The following is a 7,278-nucleotide window of genomic DNA, read 5'->3' as shown; positions in this document are numbered from 1 at the left end:
CATTCTGTGTAGGACAGTTCGATTAGCTGGAAACAAAGTAAGGAGGTGCAAGAAGTTTAATGCAATAATAGAAAGCAAAAACCAACATTTTCAAGGTCAAAATTCCAATAGTCCTACAAGGAAAATAATAAGTCATGGCAACACAACATGGGTTCCTTCGGTTGCTAATATCCTTTTTAAAGATGGTGTTTAACAGTTACTCTTATATACATTGAAGTAACTAATGCATACATCTTCTTGGCATTAGCTAGACTTTGAACTGGTGAAGCAAGTTGTATTTTGATGCTAGTTTGAAGTTGAACATTATTAATTGAAGATCGTAATTCTAATAAGTTATGTTAGTTCTGATTCTGAATGTAGAAGTTGTACATATGTTTTAATGGACAAGCTTTGTATATATAGTTCCAACAAATGATTGGCAATGTTTATTGAAAAGTTCATGTTATGTTTATATTGGATTTTATTGAAGGAAAAGTGAATGTTTATTGAAGTATGCTATGAATCAAGATGCATTTATGTATTGCATTTTTCAGCATAGTATTGAAACTACACAAGGAAATAGTACGCAATTCTCAGGTGGAAGAAATAGTTGCAACAGAAACCACAATAGTTGAATGTGAAAGGGCAGAAAAATAAAGTGTATTATTCTTTCATATATTTGATGATATACACTAGTTTAATGGAGAGAAACCAAACAAAACTAATAAAATATTTATCGAAAAAACAAATACACTTTAAAAATAGCTAGTACAACATAATAAAGTTCGCGAAAACCATGTTCATGCATTTGGAATGCACAATTCAGTCCAAAATTTAAATATATTCATTCCATACTCTCCAAACAATTCTATCATGAAATAGAACTTAAGTAGCAGCAGATCTGAAGCATGGATGAGTGAATGTACGTTCTCGGGATGAAGAGACTTTAGGGGAAACATTGTAAGAGATTGAAAATACTACAAGTGCATTGGATGTTGTTATCCATTCAGCTATGAGAGATACAAGATGACGAGTAACAAAGGAGACTATTAAAGTTCCACATCGTTTTCTCTACAAATAAATTTAGTCTTTATAAAGTTTTTAGAAATCTGATATATTAAGTATTTGTGGGCTGAAGATATGTGGAGAAAATTTGGGTTGGTGGCTCAAAATAATTCTTTTAGAATTTGTATTAAGTAAATATATTTGTAAAAAAGAATTAATTAAATATATTTTTTGTCCTAATCATGATTGTCACGTCAATAAAGTTGGAGAGGAACTAATCAAATCTGAAAATTAAAAGAGATTAATTACTATACTCTGTCAGTGTAAAAAGTTTTACACCGTTGATTCATCACCATCATCCGTTTGTATTACTTTATAGATTTTTAAAATAAAAGTCAAATTTCTTTTAATATCCGACGTCTATAATTAACTGACGGTGTAAAATCCTTTTACACTATCAGTGTATTTCAATTAAACTCAAATTAAAATACAACAAAGTAGGGGAATCAAGAGTGCATTTAAACCAATATAAAAAAAGTAACGGATGGTCGGAATTTAATATGGATTTGTCTTCAACAACAACATGCATCCTTATTTTGACCATAACTTGCTTAATTTTCTATGGAATTAAGCAAATGAATAATGAAAAATCATTTACTCTATCTCACGAACATCATGGAATGCTCAGAATTAAACAAAAATAAGTCACGAAAAAAATAAAAATTAATTCACATTTAATCACTTTTGCTCATTAAGGTTCAAGAATACTTTACACTCTTGATTTTGAATCAATAGAGTTCTCATGCAAAATAATGATAATTAAGATACTAATTAAGTGTAGCAAGAATAATATGCAAAGAAAATTAAATAAACAATAAACATTAAAAGTTTTCCTAAATAAAGAAAAATAAAAAGTGACTTGAAAAATGAGGAGAGATTTGTGCAAAGTTTTAGCTTGTTATTGTGAGTGATTCTTGGTGTCATTTGTGAATGAAATGAGGGTTTTTTATAGGCTTTAGAAATGATAGTTTAAGAATTATCAAAAAAAAGAAATGCAATGAGTGTGGGTGCCTTCTAGAAACTTATTTAATTAAATAGTGAATAATGATGTAATATATGTATGGAATAATTATATAGTATATGCATGGAATAATGATGTAATAAATGAGAGATATTTTGGACCTTCTAGAAATATTGATTTTTATTTTATGATGCATGAAAATGATTAATAAAATTCAAATAGATATTTTGATAATAAATCAAATGATCATGAATTTATTTTTCAAAATACATAATGAAAAAATGTAATTTTAGTCAATTTCTTCAATATGTAAAATGTTGACTTTTTACTATAATGCATATATGCATGATTATGGTGACTTTATTTGATGATAAAGTAGGGGAATCAAGAGTGCATTTAAACCAATATAAAAAAAGTAACAGATGGTCGGAATTTAATATGGATTTGTCTTCAACAACAACATGCATCCTTATTTTGACCATAACTTGCTTAATTTTCTATGGAATTAAGCAAATGAATAATGAAAAATCATTTACTCTATCTCACGAACATCATGGAATGCTCAGAATTAAACAAAAATAAGTCACGAAAAAATAAAAATTAATTCACATTTAATCACTTTTGCTCATTAAGGTTCAAGAATACTTTACACTCTTGATTTTGAATCAATAGAGTTCTCATGCAAAATATATGTATGGAATAATTATATAGTATATGCATGGAATAATGATGTAATAAATGAGAGATATTTTGGACCTTCTAGAAATATTGATTTTTGTTTTATGATGCATGAAAATGATTAATAAAATTCAAATAGATATTTTGATAATAAATCAAATGATCATGAATTTATTTTTCAAAATACATAATGAAAAAATGTAATTTTAGTCAATTTCTTCAATATGTAAAATGTTGACTTTTTACTATAATGCATATATGCATGATTATGGTGACTTTATTTGATGATAAAAATGTATATGACTAAAAATACAAAACTTGACAAATGGACATGTATCTGATGAATTTAAAATGTCAAGATAAAATTAGGGTATGACAGCTGCCCATATTTAAATATCTTTAACCAGAAAATATGAAGAATATTACTCTTCATATGATCGCATTTGGAGATAGTTAAATAGATGAAATGCATTGAGATAGGAAAACGTGTTTATTGAGATATGATACTGGATCAATATCAATCCTCAAGTTGATACTAATCAAACTACAAAGACTATCATCACCAAAAGGATGGTGGTTATATCAAACTTCGACGATCGCCAACATCAAAAGGATGATGGTTATATAATAATGAAAAAGTTCGCTTTCACCAAAAGAATGAGGATTAAACCAAACTGATTTCAAAGATCGTCGGCACCAAAAGCATAATGGTAAGATTAGCAACAAAGATTTGCCATCACCAAAAGGATGATGGTTAGACACAAACTTCAATGATCACCATCACCAAAAGAATGATGGTTAAATCACAACTTCAAAGATCGCCATCACCAAAAGGATAAAGGTTAAATCAAACGGACAACATCGCCATCACCAAAAGGATGATGGTTAAACATACTTCAAAGATCGTCATCACCAAAAGAGTGATGGTTATATGACAAGTACTTTAAAGATAGCCATCACCAAAAGAATAATGGTTAGATCAAACTGCAAAGATCGCTGACACCAAAAGGATGGTGGTAAAATCAACAACAAAGCTTGCTATCACCAAAAGAATGATAGTAAGACCAACAACTTGCAAAGATTGTCATCGATAAAAGGGTGATGGTGAAATCAAACTGCAAAGATTGCCGACACCAAAAGGATGACGGTAAGATCAACAACAAATCTTTCCATCATCAAAAGGATGATAGTAAGATCACAAACTTGCAAAGATCGCCATCGACAAAAGGACGATGGTGAAATCATAACTACAAAAATTATCGGCACCAAAAGGATGATGGTAAGATCAACAACAAAGCTTGCTATCACCAAAAGGATGATAGCAAGACCACAAACTTGTAAAGACCGTCATCAATAAAAGGGCGATGGTGAAATCATAACTGCAAAGATTTTCGGCACCAAAAGGATAACGGTAGGAACAACAACAAAGCTTGATATCGCCAAAAGGATGATAGTAAGACCACAATGATTTAAAATATTGCCATCACCAAAAGGATGATGGTTAGATTACAATTTCAAAGATCTTCATCACCAAAAGGATGACGGTTAGATCAAAATTTCAAAGATCGCCATCACCAAAAGAATGATGGCCATCACTAAAAGGATGATGGTAATAATGGGGAAATTCCCCGAATGTAAATCTCAAGGACTGCACGTCAATATCGAGTTCAAATTATCATTCAGTTAAACAAAAAATATTAACTTGGTTTTTAGATGTAACAATATAAAAATAAAGGTAAAGGCAAATAAGGATGAAAATAAAGGTTTATAGGGAAAAAGGAACAATGCCAGGGAAGGTGTATGATTTATCCCTGTAACAACTCTGAGTCACTACTGCATCAACAAATATCAATTACTACCAGTTCTCAAGGGTATTTTCTCCCAAGTCCTTGGTGAGAAAACCTTTAATCAACCTATCCTAATTTCTATGTCCATAGGCAATTAGGGTGACGTTAAGCTTTATCATATCAAGAATGCTCTGATTCATACAGGGTATCCCTAGTCCTAAGTGATATCTACTGCAGAGTAACCTTGTGAAAACCTTACCAATGGCGGTCCAGCCTAATTGATAACCACAAAACAATCTCGATTAGTCCGAAAGAGAAAGCATTAAACACATCAAAAGGTTACCGTAAGAATAATATTATAAATGCAATCGTAAACTCATAGTCATTACAATTCTAAATCAGGGACACCCCCCTAGTATTGGGGGGTTTAGCTACTCATATTGTTCAAAACAAATTCAAGATAAAAAGTACACATTACAAGTAATTGGGTGACGTGGATCTTCAATTGCTTCCGCTCATGAAAACCTTCCGCTCTCCGAATTCCTTGATCTCTGTAATCCTTGTTTCTCTGACAATACTGTGTTCGCCTCGTTCCAAGATGATCTTTGCTCGTGTAGAAACTCTCCTAATATAGTGAAAATCCCTTGGAAGAAGGTGGAAATCTCCAAAACATCCCTGCAGCTCAAGCCAGGTGAAAAAGCCCGAAAACTGGAAAATTAGTGTTTTGGGCTGACACGGCTGTGTTAGGATGACACGGCCGTGTCAGGATGACACGGGCGGCCGTGTCACCTCTCTGCCTTGTGATTTCCTTGATGACACACCCCAGGTGACCTGACACGGGCGGCCGTGTCAGGCCACTGTTTTGGGCATTTCTTGTATTTTCTTGGCCTTCCTCCTGACACGGGTAGCCGTGTCAGGCCTCCTGAACTGAGAAATCTTCTTTTTTTTAACGCTAGAACTTTCCACTTTCTCGCATTGAGTCCATTGGATCTTCTCCATGGACCTGGAGGGCATAAACACGACAACCGAAGCATAAAATCACGAAAACACAAAATAAAATTGACAATTAATAAAATCGCTTAAATAACTTACGAGAATGAAAATTAACTTTAAAGGTACCATAATGCGTACACACTGTCTCAAAGTCATTGGTTTCTTGTCGGATAAGCAACGAAAATATAGTGAAAATGGTGACTGATCACAACCTCAAACTTAGCTCATTGCTTGTCCTCAAGTAATGTCCTATACGACAAAGTGTCACTTCCCAAAATTTGTATTCTTACCATGACACTGCTGAGATCTTTCGTCAATGCCTTCACTCTCCTTTTTATAGTTCCTGCTTTTTCTAATGAGTTTTCTGCCGCACTTCCTCATCGAGGTACCGCTTCACCTGTCAGCTTACATCACACTCTCACCAAGTCTCTTGGGGTTAAAGTGTTTTCACTCTCAATTCAGCATATGCAATATCAACTCATAAGTTTGAATAGTTTCTCCTTCCGTATCAACTGCATACAACACACACTTTTTTGAGGTCTTTTGGGTAGTAACGGGGCTTGGGTTATGGTGTGGTAGATACAAACAAAAGGGGAAACAAGTGGTTTTGGATTTAGAGTCAATGTCATTATTCTTTTCACTGTGTTTTTTCATTTTACTTCTTTTCAATTGCTCAGTTCTTCTTTGATATTCACTTTTTTTTCAACTGAGTACTCTTCCTTCGGCGAGTGCTTCTTTCGACCCATTGACTATATTTCGTTTTTCTTTTATGTTTTTTTTGTACTCACCTTGGTTTTTTATACTTATGGGGTTTACCCCAAACTTAGAATTTAACACAGCTTAATGACATCACATTGACTCTGAACAGGGTAAGGAAGTGTTTTGGATCACGGGTTACATTTATGTGGTTAGACAAACAAAGGGTACATGCTCAAATGGGGTTAGCAAAGGATAGCATTAACGGGATGGCTAGAAAGGCTCAAGGCTATAATCAAACAACGTGTCTCAGTGTGTGTATACATGAAGTGAAACTCCCAGAGAACCTACGCAAAGTCAGAGTGATAAAGACATACCTGAATATCACTCATGATGACAAATGTGTTTGTCTTTTTATGCACTCATCATGTTAGGTAAAGCTTGACAGCATCCACAGTACTTCGAGTATGGTGCGGCTTCTTACTCAACTCGGAATGCACAGGGAACCTACGTTAGTTGAGCTTTAGACATTGCGTCCAATCTTTTCTTCAGCAGTATCGACTTTCTGGGAAGATCCTTCACAACAAGCAATAGTAAGTGGAGTGGTCATTTCATCCACTACCGCTATTGATCATTACCTCATCTGACTATAATACCAAGAACCTGAAATACATGTAACACATGATACCCGACAGTAAAACTAAACCAAATGTGAATGGTAAAAATTGGTAATAAAATAAAACATAAAATAAAACAAAAATGAAAGCAAAAAGCATAGAAAACCTCCCCCACACTTGAACTAAACATTGACCTCAATGTTTTAGAACATGATAGAAGGGGGTGACTCACAGTACCCTACTGAGGGGAGGCTGACGGTGGAAAGTGCAACATGCCCACACGAAATTCAAATTTTCCAAACAAATTTCAAATCTGCAGGCCTAACACAGGTGGCCGTGTCAGGCTGCTGTTTTGCTTATTTTTCCAACTTTTTCCATGTGAGTACCTTCTCCCTTTTATGCAAGGCACTGTGCAAACCTAAAATAACAAACAAACACAAACAATAATTAGAACTAGTAACGCGTGGGTTGCCTCCCACTAAGCGCTTCGTTTAACGTCACA

Source organism: Lathyrus oleraceus, chromosome 5, assembly GCF_024323335.1.
Source record: "Lathyrus oleraceus cultivar Zhongwan6 chromosome 5, CAAS_Psat_ZW6_1.0, whole genome shotgun sequence".
NCBI classification, from domain to species: domain Eukaryota; kingdom Viridiplantae; phylum Streptophyta; class Magnoliopsida; order Fabales; family Fabaceae; genus Lathyrus; species Lathyrus oleraceus.
The sequence above is the reverse complement of the archived record's forward strand: the minus strand, read 5'-3'. Positions refer to the sequence as shown.